Source organism: Phyllobates terribilis, unplaced genomic scaffold (genome assembly GCF_046119375.1).
Source record: "Phyllobates terribilis strain yellow unplaced genomic scaffold, ASM4611937v1 Scaffold_13__5_contigs__length_258822181, whole genome shotgun sequence".
Classification (NCBI taxonomy): domain Eukaryota; kingdom Metazoa; phylum Chordata; class Amphibia; order Anura; family Dendrobatidae; genus Phyllobates; species Phyllobates terribilis.
Window position 1 is genome coordinate 242,613,048 of NW_027362773.1, and position 21,191 is coordinate 242,634,238.

Genomic DNA, 21,191 nt, shown 5'->3' on the forward strand with positions numbered 1-21,191 from the left:
AGATAAGTGAGCATTATTTATTAATTTTTATTATTTATTTTATTATTTAAAATCTTTCGACTCATTTTTAACTTAACAAAATGGCAACATATTATTCTTTTGAAATTCGAGGACAATTTGATTAAACTCAAAACAATTATAGCGATCTAGACAGACAGTTTATTTTCATACCTTGTGGATGAATTTTACAAATCCGTCATATCATATAATACATGTAAATGAGATTTTAAAAATTAAGTAATAGAGAAAATCTATACAGATTTAAGGTATGCTATTGACATTGCAGGTTGTATGAAAGTCCCATCTTTATGTTTATTTATCATATCCATCCAAATATATCTTTTAATCTTTGCTTTACTGCTCCCAATAAAATGATTCTATCATATAAAGTGATTTACCAACAGATCACAGTTTTCAGATCACCTCAGTGAAACTTCTCTTAGGTTTTTTGAACTTACCTCAGCTCAATAAATCAACTTGATAGATCAAAAAAGGTATAATACTGAGAAACTTCCTCTAGAAGGCTCTTCTTATCTTCAATGCACCTTTGAAAATCACTCTGCCTCTTTTATCTCTGAAGCATAAATGGCCTTTAATTGTTCTTGTTTAATTACATTTTCCTGTTCAAGAAAGGCCAGAGCAGAATCTTGTTATATAATTCCTTCACATATAAAAGATCAGTTCATTCCCAAACGGAAACCATACTAATCACATCAAGAGGGTGGCAGGTTGTCATTTCATAATTGTTTCTTTTGGAGATTATAAAAATAAAATGACGTGTTATTAATGCTTACAAAGTGTGAGAGTATATTGTTTTTATATTATGTGCATTCTTTTTAGGATTATGCCCAATACAACAATACACTGAATAGCCATACGTATGCGGTCTTCCGATTATTGATTGTTGCAATCGCAGTAGAATCACAACATTTTTGCTGCAATTTTTATAAATTGCTGCACAACAATTCAATGTACAAACTGCAGCAAAAATATGTGCAGCCTTGTAGCCAAGCTCTTTGCAAATAGGTGTGTCATGAACAACACTACCGCTGACACCAATTTATCACGAACACCACTCTCAAGCACTTGGTGTTGAACTCTGGCATACACAAGGTAACACAACCAAGCTATTCTCACCATTTTCAGGATGTGCAGGTATGTTTAGAGCAGCAAGGAACAAACTTATTAAATTTTAGATTTAGCATACAAATTGAAGTACAGTGTTTAAAAAGAGTTTCAAATGTGAAATACAGTAATAAAGACATATGTACAGTTGTGCTCAAAAGTTTACATACCCCGGCAGAATTTTTCCTTTCTTAGCCTTGTTTCAAAGAATATGAATGATAACAAAAATTTTTTTTTCCACTAATGGTTATTGGTTGGGTGAAGCCATTTATTGTCAAACTACTGTGTTTTCTCTTTTTCAATTTTAATGATAACCAAAAACATCCAAATGACCCTGATCAAAAGTTCACATACCTCAGTTCTTAATACCGTGTATTGCACCCTCTAACATCAATGACAGCTTGAAGTCTTTTGTGGTAGTTGTGGATGAGGTTCTGTATTTCCTGAAATGGTAAAGCTGCCCATTCTTCTTGGCAAAAAGCCTCCAGTTCCTGTAAATTCCTGGGCTGTCTAGCATGAACTGCGCTCTTGAGATCTCCCCAGAGTGGCTCAATGATATTGAGGTCAGGAGACTGAGATGGCCACTCCAGAACCTTCACTTTGCTTTGCTCTAGCCAATGATAGGTCAACTTGGCCTTGTGTTTTGGATCGTTGTCATGTTGGAACATCCAAGTACGTCCCATGCTCAGCTTCCGGGCTGATGAGTGCAAGTTTGCCTTCAGTATTTGCTGATAACGTGCTGCATTCATCTTTCCTTCAACTTTTACCAAGTTTCCTGTGCCTTTGTAGCTCACACATACCCAAAAATCAGCAATCCACCTCTGTGCTGTACTGTAGGAATGGTGTTCCTTTTATCATAGGTCTTGTTGACCTCTCTCCAAATGCAACATTTAGGGTTGTGGCCAAAAAGTTAAATTTTGGTCTCATCACTCCAAATTACCTTGTGCCAGAGGTTTTGAGGCTTTCCTCTGTGCTGTTTGGAGTATTGTAGGCGAGATACTTTGTGGCATTTGAGCAGTAATGGCTTTCTTCTGATGACTCGACCATGCAGCCCATTTTTCTTCAAGTGCCTCCTTATTGTGCATCTTGAAACAGCCACACCGCTAGTTTTCAGAGAGTCCTGAATTTCAGCTGATGTTATTTGTGGGTTTTTCTTTACATCCCGAACAATTTTCCTAGCAGTTGTGGCCGAAATTTTTGTTTGTCTACCTGACCGTGGTTTGGTTTTTACAGAGCCCCTGATTTTCCATTTGTTAATCAAAGTTTGAACGCTGCTGACTGGCATTATCAATTCCTTGGATATTTTTTTGCATCCCTTTCCAGTGTTATATAGTTCAACTACCTTTTCCTGTAGAACGTTGACAATTCTTTTGCTTTCCACATGACTCACAATCCAGAAACGACGGTGGCTGGATGAAAGATGCAAGAGTCTGTCTGGATCCCAGAAACTCACTCAGCTTTTATGCACACACACTGATTGCAAGCAAACAGGTCACAGGTGAGGATGTTATCTTTAGCAGCCATTCAAACCCATTTGTGTCAAATTCTGTGCATGTTATCAGGCCAAAATCACCAGGGTATGTGAACTTTTGATCAGGGTCATTCGGATGTTTTTGGTTGTCATTAAGATTTAAAAATAGAAAAAACACAGTAGTTTGACAATAAATGGCTTCACCCAACAAATAACCATGAGTGGAGAAAAAGTTTTTTTGTTATCATTCATATTCTCTGAAATAAGGCTAAGAAAGGAAAAATACTGTCGAGGTATGTAAACTTTTGAGCACAACTGTATAAAGGAGGCAGTCAGCTCACCCTGGAAAGAAGTACCGCACAGCCAGCAGCATTAATTTTTTTCCATATTTGGACCTGGAATTTTTCTTCCCAATGAAAAGATATACATATAGGGAAAAACAGAAAAAAAAAGAAAGAAAGAAAAGGGATAGAATACAGATACTTCTTATGAATTGAATCCATGAGTGTTTCTGGCGGAGGAGAAAGCAGCAGGATATATGGACAGATCTGCAATACTCGTTGCTTCTCCTGGGATTTGACACTGATATTCGGTAGATGAAATGTTATAAATGGATCTACAAGACCTCACATTCTTCCCTCCACTGAGGTAAGAGGTAAATGGCTGATTAGCTTTGATACTAATCCAGTTTTAGCCCATATTTCTGCTGTTGGTCATATTTTCCCTCGGCAGCTCCGGTGGTAGTGAGGTGGGTTAGTGCATTCTGTAAGCTCTCTTGAAGAGATGCATTGTTAAGTTTAGTCTGAAAGTTCAGATCGTGGTGGTTAATAATTGGACATCTTGGGGCACAGAATTACAGAGGATGGAGGATACTCAGGAGATGTTTTGGAGGCGAATGTGTGAGGAACGTATAAGTGTGGAGTAGTGAAGGAGGTCTTGAGAGATCTGTAGATTAGATGAGAACATTGACTAACATTTTAGTAGATTGAGGTTTGAGGAAAGGATTGATTCTGGAAATATTTTTGAGTTGGAGGTGACAGGAGGTGGCAACAGCTTGGATGTGTGGTTTGAAGGACAGGGCTTATTCCGAGGCAGCGGACATTCAGTACAACATGATGTAATTTATTGTGATAGATAAATCGGGTAGGTGAGATGGAGGAAAAATGTTGAGTTCAGTTTTGTCCACATTAAGTTTTAGTGAGAGGAGATGAAGTTGGATATGGCTGATAGACACTCTGGGATTCTGGACAGCAGAGAGGTGATGTCTGGGCTAGAGTGGTAAATTTGAGTATCATCAGTGTATAGATGTTACCAGATGCCATGGGACTTTATGAGTTGCCCCGGAGTAACAATATAGATGGAGAAGTGCAGGGGTCCCAGGACAGAGCCTTGAGGGACATCAACTGAGAGAGGGGGAATGAAGAGGTAGTATAGGAGTGGCAAACACTAAATGTGTGGTTAGAAAGGTATGAGGAGTTCCAGGAGAGGGCAAGATCTTTGATGCCAAGAGAAGAGAGGATTTGTAGTAGGAGGAAGTGGTCAACTGTTGAAGGCAGAAGACATGTCTAGAAGGAGGAATATAGATAATTTTTTGTTAGCTTTGGTAGTAAGTCGTTAGTAATTTTGGTTGGAGCAGTTTCAGTGGAGTGGTGGGGACAGAAATCGGATTGTAGGTTGTCAAAGAGTGAGTTATAAGAGAAGTGGGAGGAAAGTTCAGCATGGACATACTGTTTGAGGAGTTTGGAGATGAACGGGAGCAGTCAGTGGCGTAACTAGAGTCTGATGGGCCCTGGTGCAAGACTTGGATTCCCCCCCAATCCTGAATAAACAAATATATATACCCTCTATCCTGGTATATATGTCCCTCATCCTGGTATATATGTCCCTCATCCTGGCATATATGTCCCTCATTCTGGCATATATATCGTCTGAGGACACATATCCAGTTGAAGTTCCTTCTGGCGTCGGTGGGCCCCTGACCCGCTGGGCTCAGACAGCAGCGATCATGGTCATTACGTCCCTGGGAGCAGTGATATGGGATGACAGCTGGAAGTAGAGTTCAGGTTGAGGAATGCTTCCTTCAGGATAGGAGTGACCATAGCATGTTTGGAAGCAGAAGGGAAGATATCAGAAGTTAATGATAGGTTGAAGACATGGGTTAAGGCTGGGATAAGCGTGGAGGTGAGGTTGGGGAGGAGAATGGATGGGATCAAGTGCTCAAATGGTGAGGTGCGATTTGAAGAGAAGATGAGTAAGCTCTCCGTCAGTGATGGTGGGGAAGAAGTTTATGGGAGAAGTGTAGTTGTCTGTTATACATAGGGGTTGTGATGGTTGAGCAGTAAAGACTTGCCTTGTTTGGTGGATCTTATTTTTGAAATTGCAGTAAAGTCTTCTGCAGAGATGAGGGAGGTTGGAGGGGTCAGAGGTGGGTGGAGGAGGGAGTTAAAAGTGTTGAATAACTGTTTGGGGTTTTGGGATAAGGAAGATACTGTACGAGGGTTGTGAAGTAGTTCGCTTTAGCAGAGGAGAGGGCCGACTTGAATGTCAAAGTTGTTTGCTTGAATGCAGTGAAGTTGTCAGGCAAGTGTGTTTTCTTCTAGCGCTGCTACGCACTCCTGGTCACTTTTCAAAGCTTTTTAATGAGGTTGTTGTGCCAGGGTTGTCCATTAATTTGTCACACTTTGCCATGCACAAGAGGGGCAACTGAGACAATAGCTGATTCAAGTGTGTCATTGTAGAAAACGGTGGCACTGTCTGTTTCATGGAGTGAAGAATATGGAGGACAGTGGTAGAATAGAGTCAGAAAGTGTGTGATTGTCTTGATGTGCAAGACTTCTGCGAGTGTGTGGGAGTTGCTGGACATGGGGGTGCAGGTGAGAAGGACAGGGATGAGAAAGTGAGCAGATGGTGGGAGAGGTGAGGTTGTGAGGTTAGACAGAGAGCAGAGATGGGTGAAGATAAGGTCTAATGTGTATCTGTCTGTGTGAGTGGCTGTGGAGGAGCAATGAGTAAGACCAAAGGATGAAGCAAAGCAACATGAGTTTGTAGGCTGCCAACTGGCGGGTATCAGTGGGTATGTTGAAGTCACCCATGATGATTGTGAGATTGTCAGCAGAGAGAAAGTGTAGAAGCAAGGTGGAGAAGTGGTTAATAAAGGCAGTGGCAATACATACAGACAGAGTACACTACAAAAGAAGGGAGGATAAGGAAGGGTAGAGGTGAGATTTGGTTGAAGGTGCAGTGTTAGAGAGGAGAAGACCCATTCCTCCACCATGTCTATTGCCAGAGCAAGGAGTTACACAATCAAAGGAGTGGGTAAATTTAGAGACAAGAGTAAATTAGAAAAGTTTGATAGTAGAGATGAGCGAACCCGAACTGTAAAGTTCAGAGTTCGTACTGGACACCTAGTGTCGGTGCTGAACTCCGAGCACGGACTTATCACGGAAGTCCGTTTTAGTGTTCGGAGTTTGGATGCTGATTAAAGCTTGTTGAAAGGCGCAGCCAATCAACAAGCTTTTAGGTTGTGGGCACTTCCATAGCCATTACAACCATGCTGAGTATTGGCATGGCTGTGATTGACCAGCGCACCACGTGACCCGACCTGCATAACCGCAGGATCACGGGTGGCGCTGCCATTCTGATCTGACTAGCATAGGAGGGGGTACTCTGAAAACAGCCTCGTTGGGGGTACTCTGAAAACAGCCTAGTTGGGGGTACTCTGAAAACAGCCTCATTGGGGGTACTATGCAAAACAGCCTCTGTTGGGGAACTATGCAAAACAGCCTCTCTGGGGGTACTCTTCATAACAGCCTCTGTGGGTGTACCTTGGAAAACAGCCTCATTGGGGGTACCCTGCAAAACAGACTCTGTTGGGGTACTCTGCAAAGCAGCCTCTGTGGCTGTACCCTGTAAAACAACCTCATTGGGGGTACTCGGCAAAACAGCATTGCCAAAAAAAAGTCACCATTTTCCGAGACCTGTAGCGTCTCCAGGATCTGGGGCTAGGTGAGGGCCAATTTTTGGCTCGCCAAGCTGATGTTTTTATTGAAACCATTTTGGGGTAGATACGATGTTTTGATCACCCGTTATTGCATTTTATTGCAATGTCGCGGAGACCAAAAAAACTTAATTCTGGCGTTTTGATTTTTTTTTCTCGTAACACCAATTACCGATCGGATTAATCCTTTTTATATATTGATAGGTCGGGCAATTCTGAATGCGGCGATACCAAATATATGTATTTTTTTGTTGTTGCTTTATTTTGAATGGGGCAAAAGTGGGGTGATTTAAACTTTTATAGTTTTTTAATTTTTTTTATATTTAAAAAACATTTTTTTTTTTTACTTTACACTAGCTTCAATAGTCTCCCTTGGAGACTATAAGCTGCGATCATCAGATCACCTGTGTGTAGCAGAAATGCTCACTTGCTATGAGTGCCGACCGTTGAGCAGCTCTCATAGCCTCCGGGCAATGACAGCCCCAGAGGTCTCCTGCAGACCCTGGGTTGCCATGCCAACCCATCGGCGACCCACGATCATGTGACACGGGTGCCGATGGGCGAGAATTATGACATCCTTTCGCTGCTGGCATGTTAAATGCCGCTGTCAGAGATTGAAAGCGGCATTTAACATGTTAACAGCCGCAGGTGGATCGCGATTCCACCTGTGGCTGTTAGGGGCACATGACAGTTGATCAGATCAGCTGTCATGTCCCTGGAGAGGTGCAGGCTCTGGTGATGAGACCGCACCAAAGGTAGAGACACGACATGTGCCGTACATGTAGGGCATTTGTCGGAAAGGGGTTAATATACTGTACATCTCATCCATTCACTAGTGACTATTCTATGGTACACTAATGTATGATTAAATTATGTATTATTAGTATATAAATTTTTCTACCTTTTTGTTTGTTATAGATATTTTTAGTGCTCTTTTTAATGGTTTGTGTACTTTTTATAGTATTTTTGGAATCAGTGTGCAACCAAATAAAATTACAATTATTGAGATTGCGGCCATTACAATAGGTCCTTTTCACTTGTTTTACTAGTCCAATTTGGCAACTGTACACATCACACCTATAATTCAGCCAGCTACCATATTTTACTTTCTGTACTTGTACTTACCTAACTAGCATTACATCCTTTTCGGCAAGGTTTGAATAATTGGGTTTGAAAAGACTGCAAAAAGTTAAATATAGTGTTGTACAAAATATAAAGTAAGTAAAATAAAAGTGGCAATGAAAGAAATAGCGTAAAAGAAAAAAAAACTGCCATGCTTTGGCTAAGAATGTGGGAGCTGCTAGTCGCAGCAGAAGCTCCACTACTGGCCAGTAGTACTACCAAACACAGACCACAATTGGACTCTCCGGCAATCATATTAGTGGGGAGGAAGTAGAGGATGCTATGGAATATATGGCACAACAATGTATCAGTCACAGCAGGATGATGTTACTTCTAACAGCGACACTGTCAGTTTAAGTCAGTTCAGTTTAAATCAGTTTTCTGCACCGAACGGTATGCCTGATCACAAATGGCCTGGAAAAATCATTTTTCAACCTTATTTTTTCATTTTAAAAAAACATGAAAAATCTTTCAGTGCATTGTATTTTTAAATGAGCTATTGGTTTCTATGGGGTTACAGTTTGTTTTTACTGTGAGTTCACTTTGACATTATTAAAACTATGCTTGTATTTTCATCAAAGGGATTTAAAAGGGTTGGAAACTTTCCTGGGAGACTTCAGAGTATTATAAATGTCAAGGAGGAGGAAGGAAGGAATCCGGCACAACAATTCAATGTTAATATCCAGTTTATTAACAAGCCATCAAAAAAAGTGTTTCTATGACTAAGAACGCCTATGTTGCGCCAGAAACGCGTCAGGTTTTTTACGGTTTCCTTAGATCTTTGTTTTAAATGGCTTGTTAATAAACTGGATTTTAACGCTGGATGGTTTTGCTGGATTCCTTCCTTCCTCCTCCTCTTCATGGCTATGCCTCACCAGCAGAAGCGCCACCTCCATCCTGGACATTGATTACCTCGAAGCGGGGTGAGCACCATCCATTTTCCCTTTTCTCTATTATAAATGTCCTTCCAAGGTAATTGGAGTACCTATGATTCACCGTGAATTTATTCGCCACCGATCAAATCTTTGGTAAAAATTGACAGAACCTTGCGAAATCAAATTTCAAAGATTTGAGCACCTCTACGTGGTTATGAAAACCAAATTTTGAGGGCACAGAAAAGACTCCTGCAAAAAGCCAATATGTTTTAAAGGTTCAGTTAGTTACATAAAGGTGCAGTGAAAATATTGCCTTATATTTTTGGTAAAACTTCCATTTGATAGAACATGCTAAATTATAATATGAATTTAAGCTAAGCTCTCTTGTTTTTTTTTAAAGGCATTAAAGGCAATGACAACACAACAAGTACGAGTTTTTTTTCTTCTCATTATGATAAATTCCTCCTGCATGATCATAACTCTTCATGCATGATTACCATTAGAACTTTCCTTTCTCTTTACAGACAAGGAGATGGGTGAGGAGTGGAGGCCACCCAACAAAACGCTGAATAGTTTTTTAGAAATTAGGTTGTGTTTCTAAGGAAAACAGCTGAAGACAGATGGTATGTTCAAAGATAGCAGTATAATATTGTATCTTCATGCTAAAAACCACATCAAAACAGCGTCTGAATAGCTGCACGTAGTTTTACCACTATTGGCCACTGTTTTGAGATGCAGTAATTGTCCAAACGTTTTATGCAAGTCAAAACTAATTTATTTTATGTCTCTCCTGAAAAATTCTATGGACAATTACCATATTGTAAAACCAGAGCAAATCATAGTAATAATGCATGCTGTTTTTCAAATGCAGTTTTGAAGTGTTTTTTTTTTTCTTTATAAACGATACCTTGACTGCTATGTCTGAACATACCCTGATGTGGGTTGTTCTTTTGAGAGCATGGTTTTATTGGTTATGAATACCTGATATTTCATGTATTGGATTGTTATGACGTTTATATAACATATAATATTATTATGTCAATGTTTTTAAATGATGTATTGCAATAAAAAAAAGTCCTATTATAGATTGAAGGTTTTTATTAATATTTTATATAGTGTACAGATATAGGAAACATTGATAGCACTCGCAACAAACACAGGGTAACCTCATTGGTTTAAATGATGCACAGGGAATACAAAAAGCAAACATACAGTCATGAGAAAAACTAACAGCACCCTCTTTGAATTCTATAGTTTTAAATATCAGGACTTTGCAGTTTCATATGAATTCAGACATTTTCATGTTAGATTCAAAGTTCGAAAGAAAAAAATAAAAACTCGCATGGTACCATTTTCCCAACTGCTGAAACATTAGAGAGTGGGCTATTGTCTTTATGTGTGGTCATGTAAGGAAGTGGACAGTTGAAGTTGGTGCCTAACTGAGTAATTGCAAGTGAACACCGCCATCTGCTGGTCAAAGGCGAAACTAAAAAAGTAAAGAAAGATTTACAATATTTACAGTAATAGGAACCTTTTAGTGGGAACCTAAGTTCCCAGTCAAAGAGTTTACAGACGACACCAGGTCAGGTAACACCTGTGTCACAGTTACTAATTATAAAAGGCCTGGCCCAGCCGAGAAGAGGCAGTTGGTGCCAGAACCTGGACCAGGACAGGTTGTGTGGTTGCTAGGTGTGCTTTACAGTCACCATCGCCACAAAAGAGTCCGGTAGTGATCAGATGCCAGAGAAGGCCTGAGCTGAGAGGAAGATCGGTGACCTGATCTGATCTGTTAATGTTGATGATTATGGCTTACAGCCAATGAAAACACAACAGTCATTATCTCAGTAAATTAGAATACTTTATAACAACAGCACAGATCAACAGTTCCACAGTCTGTACGGCAGAGCCGTTTTCCATTTCTAGAGTCACTGGGGTAAGTCTCTCTCCTATAGAGTGTAAGCTCTTATCGTCAGCAGGATCCTCTCTCTCTTCTGTAGAGTGTAAGCTCTTATGATCAGTGGTGCCCTCTCTCTCTTTCTCTCTCCTGTAGAGTGTAAGCTCTTATGGTCAGCAGGATCCTCTCTCTCTTCTGTAGAGTGTAAGCTCTTATGATCAGCGGTGTCCTCTCTCCTTCTCTCTCCTGTAGAGTGTAAGCTCTTATAGTCAGCAGGGTCCCCCTCTTTTCTGCAGGAAAACTGCTATTATCAGGAGACTGGCTGATAGTAACAGCATGGAGCTGTACACTGATGTAATGCTTCTGTCACGCCAGCCCCCTGATAATATTTCCTTGTCTGCAGTCCAAGGTAAGGGGGCGTGGCCTGCCCCTATCTTCTAGTAGTAGCCAGCCCCCTGATAATGTCTCCTTCACTGCAGCAGGAGAAGAGGTGTGTGGCGAGGGCGTGGCCTGCCCCCCCGGCTTCTAGTAGAAGCCAGGCCCCTAATAATGTCTCCTTCACTAAAGTCTGAGGTGAGGAGGCATGGCCTGATCCCTACTAGTAACCCTGCAAGAACTTCTCTTCACTGCTCACCTCTCCCATCTAGGACATTACAGCAGTCTGCAGCTCCATGTTGTTACTATCAGACCGTCTCCTGATAATATGTATTTCTCTGCATAAAACAGGGGGTGTGGCCATGCCCCCTCTTCTCGGACTGGCTGTTACTCACAGCGGGAAGCATCACACTGCTGTGTGGCATAACATCCCAAATGGGAGGGAGAGCAGTGAGGAGCAGCTTGTGCCTACTGAATTACAAGTGTTATGTATAAAGATAATAGAACAGCACTGGGCATCTCCTCTTTATAGTTTATGAAGGCATGGACAGTACAATTTTTTTTAACTCCCTGGAGTACCCCTTTAATTGTAGAATGCATAGACATCACTGGGGAGGGCTGGGAGGCATAGATATCACTGGGGAGGGCTGGGAGGCATAGACATCACTGGGGAGGGCTGGGACGCTTAGACATCACCTGGGAGGGCTGGGAGGCATAGGCATCACTGGGGAGGGCTGGGACACATAGACAACACTGGGGAAGGCTGGGAGGCATAAACATCACAGGGGAGGGCTGGGAGGCATAGACATCACTGGAGAGGGCTGGGAGGCATAGGCATCACTGGGGAGGGCTGGGAGGCATAGACAAAACTGGGGAGGGCTGGGAGGCATAGCCATCACTGGGGAGGGCTGGGAGGCATAGACATCACTGGGGAGGGCTGGGAGGCATAGCCATCACCTGGGAGGGCTGGTAGGCATCACTGGGGAGGGCTGGGAGGCATAGACTTCACTGGGGAGGGCTGGGAGGCATAGACATCACTGGGGAGGGATGGGAGGCATAGACATCACTGGGGAGGGCTGGGAGGCATAGAGATCACTGGGGAGTGCTGGGAGGCATAGACATCACTGGGGACGGTGGGGCTGCCCCGGCTCTCTTCATTTCTGGGACGGGAGCGCATTGTGCACTAACTCCATCCACAAAGTACATTCTAACTCTGCCACTAGCCAGCGTGAGGACGTAATCCTTCAATCCATGTGCATGCAGTGTTCAGTAGTGAACGCTGCATGCACATGCTCGCAATGCAAGTGCCACAGCCGGCAAAATATGGCTGCCGGCACGAGTACTGTGGTCCCCGAGAATCTGCCGGGCGCTGCAGAAAATGTTATTGCAGGTTGCATGCGGCTGGAGATTCTGGGGGAGACTTGGGTTGTGTATAAAGGGAATCTATCAGCAGGATTTCACACCCCAAACTATTTATATGCACATATACTGTAACTCATTCAAAGACATGTCTAGCCATACCTTCATCCAAACGGCGCCTACTGTTTCTGAGGAACTTACTGAGAAATAAACATTTGAATTAATATGCAAGTGAAGCTGCAGGGCTATGGTAGATCTGAAGCCTCTGTCACTGCAGCTCTATTACCCCACCCCCCAGCACCGCCTCCTTCTGCTTAACTGAGGTTTTTTTTGACTGAAGTCACACAGTATAGAGGCTGTCTGTCAATCAAGAAGGAGGAGGCTGAGCTGGCCGAGGAATAGAACTGAAGTGACAGAGGCTTCAGAACTACAACTAGTTCTTCAGCTCCATTTACATATTAATTCAAACACTAATTTCTCAGAAATGGAAAAATGGACTGACTATATAAAGATATTGCTGGACTTTTCTTTGAAAGAGCTACATGTGCATATAAATATATTCAAAGGGGTAATGTTTGCAATCCTAAAAGTCAATATCGACCCTATAACAAGCCTTGCCATAAGATTTAGGATAAATGCCAAATCAGATTCTGGTTTGGCTTTTATGAAGTTCTATTTACACATTACTTTTGGAAGCCATCTTGTTTCTAAGACTATATTTTGTAAACTGCAGTATTACATATTTTGTTTGCAGTTTTGCCCCAGGTTTCCCCATTGGCTTCATCTTGTGCATAGAATCAAACACTAAAAGTAAATTGACTGATTTAAATCATAAGTAGTTCTTCTATTTCCTTCCAACTAAAACAATCCTTATTAACAGCGCACCTCCTAAGTAGGTCAAACTGTTCTACAAACTTTTGATTTAATATGTAAATGTAAAGGAAACAATAACTTTGACCTTGGTTCATCAAAGCAAAGAAAGAAATAAAGTCACTTTAGAACCTTAACATCAAAAAGCATAAATAATTGTTTTTTCCTTTTTTTCATTCCTATATGGATCATCAGAGCAGTTAGTGGCAAGCAAGAGGTCTTTGATTTGAGGCAGATGTCCCGGGGTTCTGTCCTGTGCTTATTCCTCTCCTCACATCAGGAAAATAGGCTGATCCCTTGATTAAATTCATATTTGTTTTAATCTTCTCTCCCGTCTGATCTGCAGTTCAAACATTCTAATGAAAAGAGTGGTCTGTCTTGCTGTGTACAGACAGGCGAATGTCAGGACTCTCTCGTTCTCTACCGCTTTGTTCTAGTCTATCCTAATATTATGAGCAGCAGTTCACAGGTTGATGCCCGAATTACCTTCTGTTTGGAAGTAAATTATGTAATTATTGCGCTCACAGTCTCATATAATTCTCGCAGCCTATTGATATTTTCTTAAATAGGTTGTTCCTTTGCATAGATTTATGTCATATCCAACACTGGGACCTGCATCTATCTCAAGGCGATGCCGGGAATGGAAAAGGTGGTCATGCTTGTACGGCTGTCTCCATTTATAGATCTAGGAAAGTTATTGAACTTTCTTAGATTCAAAGTGGCCTACTTTATGATCTTATGGAAGAATGGGAACAATATAGTACTTTGTTATTAAAGCTTGCAAGATATTTTGTCTGTTGAAGTATAAGTAGTTGAGGAATGAACCGAGTACTTCTCCAGTACAGTGGAATTTTATTAATTTTTTTTTACAGGTTTCCAAGCATGATTTTTGTCCATATTCCTTGCCGTACAGTTTTGACACTTGTCTTGACATCGATCAATGATTTGGGCATGCGCATGTGCCGACTAGTGTTGAGCCACCCCCGTAGTGTTCGAGTTCGGTTCGGTTCGTCGAACACCCGTGTGTTCGCCGAACTGTTCGTCGAACTGTTCGTCGAACACCTTCGAACACCGTTAAAACCAATGGCAGGCAAACAAAAACACATAGAAACACATAGAAAACACCTTCAAAGGTGTCCAAAAGCTGACAAACTGCTCAGAAGACACAACTAACACATGGAAAAGTGACAAGTACATATAGTCATGCGAAAAGAAAAGAGGTGGAGGAGTAAAAGGAGGGGGAGACACAGATATAGGCATGTCATGCCCTTCTAAAATCCAAAAAGTGAGAAGCCGAGACGGCCAGTCCGCTCCTGCCCGTGCCACCTCCGTGTCGCCGGGTTTGTGCCAGAGCCGCGGTGAACCCTGACGGCCAGCCCCCCTCTCCCAATACTGGTGCCTGTCCGCTGGTGGGTCGAGAGAGCCCCCCTGTGGTGGAGGCAGCTCTAAGCTTTTTAATTTAAATTGTCCCTCTAATTTGAATGAATACACTTTAAATCCATTTACAAGGATCTATTGGAGGGCAAGTCTCATGCCAGCAGCCGCGTAATTCCAGCTCCAGTAGCGTCCACTAAAGCTGCTGCAGTTAAAAAGCTTTTATAAGGATCGAGCTCGGCTGTCCACCGCAAGGCATCCTAGTGCCAGTCCCAGCCCCTATGCCTTGGGGTGCCTCCTGATGCTCTTCACTAAGTATCCCGTGGTCCCGAAGCATTTCCTTTGAAAAAATTAAGTGTCCAAACTACAGGTGGTGTAGCTTGCTTAACAGCCGGGATAATCCGCTGACTAGCAGACACTGCTACTAGGCACAAAGTATTTCCTAGGCTAGATGCAGTTAAAAATTTGTAAGTAGATACTCTCGTTGGATGCTGAGAAAGCATTCCATAGAGTCTCCTGGCACGCCATATATGATTCTCTTAAAAAGCTTGGGGTAGGGGTCTAGGGGACCCTTTTATAGCCAAAATCACGGCCCTGTATCACAATACGTCACCTAGGCTGAAGATAAATGGAACTGTAGCACCGAGGGCTCGGTTGCTACAGACGTATTGCACCTCACCCAGAGGTGTGATATCTCACTCTCAGATAAGGATGGAGTGTGGATCAGGACCCGACACCTGCATGCATTACACCACATTGCCGTGGGGCAGGGCGACCAATATGCCCCTGAGAAGGGCACGACAGTCCCTGTCCCTGGCTGGAGTGGGGGGAGGGAACACTGAGGAAGGGGAACCCTGCAGTGCAGGAGCAGGGAGGAAGCAGTTCCTGGGTGCATTGAGAAGGGAGTATAAAAGGTGGGCACCATCTTAGTTCAGTGCAGAGAAGTCTGAGCAGAAGTGGCAGGGAGCAGGGGCTCTGCATGAGCTCTGCTCCGGAGGCGGGCCTAGTAACAGAGGCCCAGGCCTGCAAGAGGGAGAAGGAAGTAAGAGGAGCGGAGAAGGCTCCAGGAACGAGGAATGAAGGGATCCCAGGGGTGCGGACGGGCGAGTCGCCACCGCACGCCCGAATCCACCTGCGTGGAGGGGTCAGGCCAAAGGGGGAGACCGGTCCCCGAACTAGTGGAGGCAGGAAACGACCCTCAGCTAGAAACCGGAGGCTCTGACATTTTATGTGGCGCAGCCCCTTGCTCCACCCGCTAGGAAGGCACCACATAGGGTCAGGGAAACTGGCGCCAAGTTTACCAAGAGGAGGCCCGAGGCAGCCGGACAGAAGTGTTGGTAAGAAAGGCCAGACAAAGGACACACAAAGGGGGTCCTGTGAAGCGCTCCAAAGTTATCTGGGAGTTGTCTGAGCCCCTCACCTGGTGAGCACAGTACGACGTGGGCAGCCGTTACCTGCAGACGTGGTCTGGATAATAAGAACTGTGAGTAAAGGCCCTGAACTGCATCACTGACTCCGTGTCGTTACTGCTGCTGCCCTGCACCATCACCCCCATCCTCCGCATACACTGCCCTGAGGCTATACTCCTCCCGTGGGGAGTTATGCTACGCTCTGCTGCACCCACAACACCAGCCTTAGCGGTCTGCCCTGTAGCGGCGGTTCACTCTGACCGCAATCCACGGGTGGCGTAGTCGGACATTTAAACATCAAAACCACATAAATAGTTCCGCCACTGGTTTGACCGCCCTGAGCCACGGAACCGGATCGCCGCCACGAAGACTACAACCACCAGCATCCACCAAAAAGGGTCCGGCTCCGGGTGTCCCAAGACCCAGGGGGTGCGTCAGAACATTTTCATCACCTTTCACAATCACCAATGGGACAAGGCAGGGATGTCCTCTGTCCCCTCTCTTATACATCCTAGTGACGGAGCACCTGCTCTCATCAATTCGCCATAACCCCAATATTAGGTGGATTGAGGTGGGAGGCACCGAGTACAAGTGCTCTCTATTTGCTGATGATGTCCTAGTATATATCACTCAATCACATATATCCATCCCTGCTGTTATGGCTGAAATAGATCACTTTGTTACATGGTAAAATTTTAAAATCAATGCAGCGAAGTCTGAGGCCCTCGATGTCTCCCTCCCTAAATCCATATAGGATTCCATCCAGTCCAACTTTCCCTTTGCCTGGCCCTCACAGGGTATCAAATACTTAGGAATTCCTATTCATAGAGACCTCTCCCATCTATGTTATCTTAATTTTGGGCCCTTTATTGAACAATTCCATACAGACCACGGTTGGCAAGTTAGAACTGTAAGATTCACTACGTGAACCACTGGTGTTTTGTGGAAAAGCACATGTACATGTTCCAAATTATTATGCAAAAAGTGTTTAGGAGTGATAAGGGAAGAATTTGTTTGTTTGTCAGTTAAACTCATTGATGGTGATGTGTGTCAGGGCTCTTTATATCACTGTAAGCAATTGCAGACACCTGTGCTAATTAGTTTGGCAGGTGTGTCCAATGAAAGGCAAGACTACTTAAGAAGGCTCTCTCACATTATTAAGCAGCCTACATTTTCTGCCAAAATGGGAAAGAAAAAGGATGTGTCGGCTGCTGAGAAGCAACAAATTGTGGAGTGTTTAGGTCAAGGCATGACTACAATCAACATTGTGCGATGATCAGGATGAAGTGTCTTGGCAATCAAGAAGTATGGTGCTGATTCACAGTACACACGTGTGCGTGCTGATAAGGGCAAATTGAGGACTCTTTCCTACAGGCAATTACGTCAGGTTGAAAGAGCAGCGGCAAAAAAGCCTTGTCATAGCAGCAGACAAGTTTTTGAAGCTGCTTGTGCCTCCAACGTCCCCCGAACAACAAGATGCAGGGTCCTTCAGAGGTTTGCAGCTGTGCATACGCCATCCTATCGACCTCCTCTATCCACTTCACACAAGCAGAAACGGCTCCAGTGGGCCAAACATTACATGAAGACTGATTTCAAAACTGTTTTGTTCACGGATGAGTGCCGTGCAGCGCTCGATGGTCCAGATGAATGGAGTGGAGGATGGCTGGTTGATGGACACCCCACGCAAACACTGCTACAGCGCCAACAAGGAGGAGGTGGAGTAATGTTTTGGGCTGGAATCATGGGGAGAGAGATTGTCGGCCCCTTTAGGATCCCTGAAGGCGCTAAAGATGAACTCCATAATGTATGTGGATTTTCTCAAACAGCACTTCCTGCCATGGTTCAAGAAGAAGAACCGTGTATTTCACAGCAAGATCATTTTTCTGCATGATAATGCACCATCTCATGCTGCACATAAAACATCTGCATCTCTGGCTGATATGGGCATAAAAGGGGACAAACTTATGGTGTGACCCCCATGCTCCCCTGACCTCTACCCCATTCAGAACCTTTGGAGCATCATTAAAAGGAGTGTCTATGATGGCGGGAGGCAGTTCACATCTAAGCAACAGCTCTGGGAGGGTATTCTGTCCTCATGCAAAACAATTGAAGCAGAAACCATCCAAAACCTGACAAATTCAATGGACGAGAGAGTTCAGAAGCTCCTTTCGAACAAGGGGTCCTATGTGAAAATGTAACATCACCTAGAATAAAGTTTTGAGTTGAAAACTGTTTGATTTCAGTTTCTAACAACAGTAGTCATGATTACTTCGAATTCTGACAATATGAGGGTCATGCTGCAGGTAGTGCAGCAATAAGGCACTTATGTGTCTTGCGCATCTCGGAGCCCCAAAATTATTTTCCGGGCTAGATGCAGCTAAAAATTATTTTTAATTTTAAATCTGGTGAAGCTTATTATAGATGGCCTAATAGGATCAGTGCTGCACACTGCTACAAAGCCCAAATTATTTTCCAGTCAAGATACAGATAAACATGATTAGTAATTTGAAAGCTTAAAACGGTTGGTAGGGTGATTTTAACCAATCATCAAGCTTTTACTCTCCCCAGGATGACACAGGGGTAGAAAAGTCGTTTCGGATCCATGATTTGTTCATCTTTATGAACGTGAGTCTGTCTACATTATCAGTGGAGAGCCGCGTGCGCTTATCTGTCAGCACACCACCAGCAGCGCTGAACACACGTTCAGACAGAACGCTGGCTGCGGGGCATGACAAGATCTCCAAGGCGTAAGTGGCTAGCTCCGGCCATTTATCCAGATTGGAAGCCCAAAAAGAGCAAGGGTCCAGTGACACAGTCGTGGCTTCAATGTTTACTTGGAGATACTCCTGTACCATCGTCTCTAGGCGTTGACTATGTGTCAGACTTCTTGTCTCCTGTGGCCTTGCAAAGGATGGGCTAAAAAAGTGGTGAAATGATTCCGCAAAATTGATGTTACCAGCAGATACTGTGGTTCTGTTACGGTTTGAGTGCTGAACACTTGACGGTCCCACGGTTGGCAAGTTGGAACTGTGAGATTCACTACGTGCACCACTGGTATTTTGTGGAAAAGCACATGTAAGATTCTGCAACAGTCTCTGCTGATACTCCTGCATGCGTGCATCCCTTTCTATGGCAGGAATAATTTCTGCAAATTTACTTTTGTACCGGGGATCTAACAGTGTGGCAACCCAGTAGTCAGGATTATTTCTAATTCTCACAATTCGAGGGTCATGTTGCAGGTAGTGCAGCAAGAAGGCACTCATGTGTGTTGCGCATCCAGGAGCACCAAGTCCCTGTTGTGTTGGTGGCGAGGTAACAATCATGCTTCCTTCCTCTGTCCTCTCCCCCCAACCTCGCACAACAGAAATGTGATCAAGGTCTCCCTCATCTGATGAGTCTTCCATCAGTTCGTCCTCCACTTCTTCCTGGGCTCCTGCACCTTCCTCACTATTTTGGCTGCTACCATGCGCCCTGGTAAAATCATCTCCCCCACCCTCACATGCCTGCCGCCCTGGTGCTGCCGACCGTCTGGACCTTGCAGATGTTAGCCCTTCCGCATACAACTCCTCCTCCTCTACTTCCTCCACCTCCTCTTGTGCCACCACCTGACTCCGAATTCTGTTTAACATGTGCTCCAGCATGTAAATCACCGGAATAGTCATGCTGATAATGGCATCGTCAGCACTAAACATCTTCGTCGCCATTTCAAAACTGTGCAGAAGGGTGCATAGGTCCCTGATCTGAGACCACTCCTCCAGCGTGATTTGCCCCACCTCTGAATCTCGTTGGCCCAGGCTATACGTCAGAACGTATTGCACCAGGGCTTGTCGGTGCTGCCACAGTCGCTGCAACATGTGCAGAGTTGAATTCCACCGGGTAGGCACATCGCATTTTAGCCGGTGAAGTGGCAGGCCCAACGACTTCTGTAGAGATGTAAGTCGCTGAGCTGCGGGATGCGAACGGCGGAAGTGAGCACACAGCGACCGTGCCCTCTGCAGAAGGCCATCTAGTCTGGGATAGTGGGCTAAAAATTGCTGGACAACCAGGTTCAACACGTGAGCCATACAAGGCACGTGTGTGACATTGCCCCGGCGAAGGGCCGCACCCAGGTTTGCAGCATTGTCGCACACGGCCTTCCCTGGTTTCAGGTCCAGTGGAGACAACCATTCATGAAATTGGTTCTCCAGAGCTGACCACAACTCCTCAGCTGTGTGACTCACATTTCCCAGACATTTCAATGTAAAAACCGCCTGATGACGTTGAGCCCTACTGCCAGCATAGTAAGGAGGTGTGCAGGATCCCTTCTGCGCAGTTAGAAAGCTTGTGGCATGACCAGACAGGCTTTGGGTGCAGGTGGAAGACCGAGAGGAGGTTGAGGAGGCAGAAGCAGTGGAGGAAAAATGACATAAAGAGGATTGACGCACAACTCGTGGGGACGGCAAGACTTGGACAGCAGCCCCTTGTCCTGCTGTCACCATAGTTACCCAGTGCCCAGTCAGCGACATGTAACGCCCCTGTCCATGTCTACTCGTCCAAGTGTCTGTGGTAAAATGCACCCTGTCACACACAGAGTTTCTCAAAGAAGCGGTGATGTTGTGTGCGACATGCTGGTGGAGCGCAGGCACACCTTTCTTTGAGAAGTAGTGCCGACTGGGCATCTGGTACTGGGGCACTGCGACGGACATAAGGTCTCGAAAATCCTCTGTGTCCACCAGGCGGAAAGGCAGCATTTCTGTAGCCAAGAGCTTGCAGATGGTAAAATTCAACCTCTTAGCTTTCTCATGGCTAGGAGGAAATGGTCTTTTACTTGTCCACATCTGAGGGACCGAGGGCTGGCTATTGTGCTTAGACGGGGTTGATAAGGGTGTCCCCGGCAAACTGCCGGTCTGTGAGGAAGATGCAGGCGGACATGTTAGGTTGCCTTGATCCAAAGGTGGTGCTATCGATGTCGGACAGCGCTCAAGACCAGCTGGTGTTATCACCTCCAAAGAAAATGATGACCTGCCAATCACGCTGGCTGTTGCGGGTAAAGAGGTGGCAGGTCTGCGCCCCAAAACAGGTGTGACTGCTGTCCCCCCAGTCACAGAGGATGAAGAGGCCGCGGATGCACAAGATATGGCAGACGGTGGTTGGCCCGGCCGGCTAGACCGCATTGTAGCACACTGAGCTTCCCACTGCAACTTATGCTTCATGTCCATGTGCCGGTTCATGCATGAAGTACTCAAACTATGTATTTTTTGGCCTCTACTTAGCTTTTGCTGACAAATGTTACAGATAACACGAGTTGGGTCATCTTTATCGATCTGAAAAAAATGCCCAG

General features: G+C 44.3%; 1 long non-coding RNA gene across 2 annotated transcripts in view; it reads left to right on the plus strand.

Annotated features, from left to right (window-relative positions):
* Nucleotides 1-2,921: 2,921 nt before the first annotated feature.
* LOC141174684 (uncharacterized) overlaps nucleotides 2,922-21,191 on the plus strand; it is a 220,860-nt gene continuing 202,590 nt past the window's right edge. For both annotated transcript variants that reach the window (XR_012252944.1, XR_012252945.1), the window contains exon 1: nucleotides 2,922-3,244. This is a non-coding gene — a long non-coding RNA (uncharacterized lncRNA). The remainder of the gene's footprint in view (nucleotides 3,245-21,191) is intronic.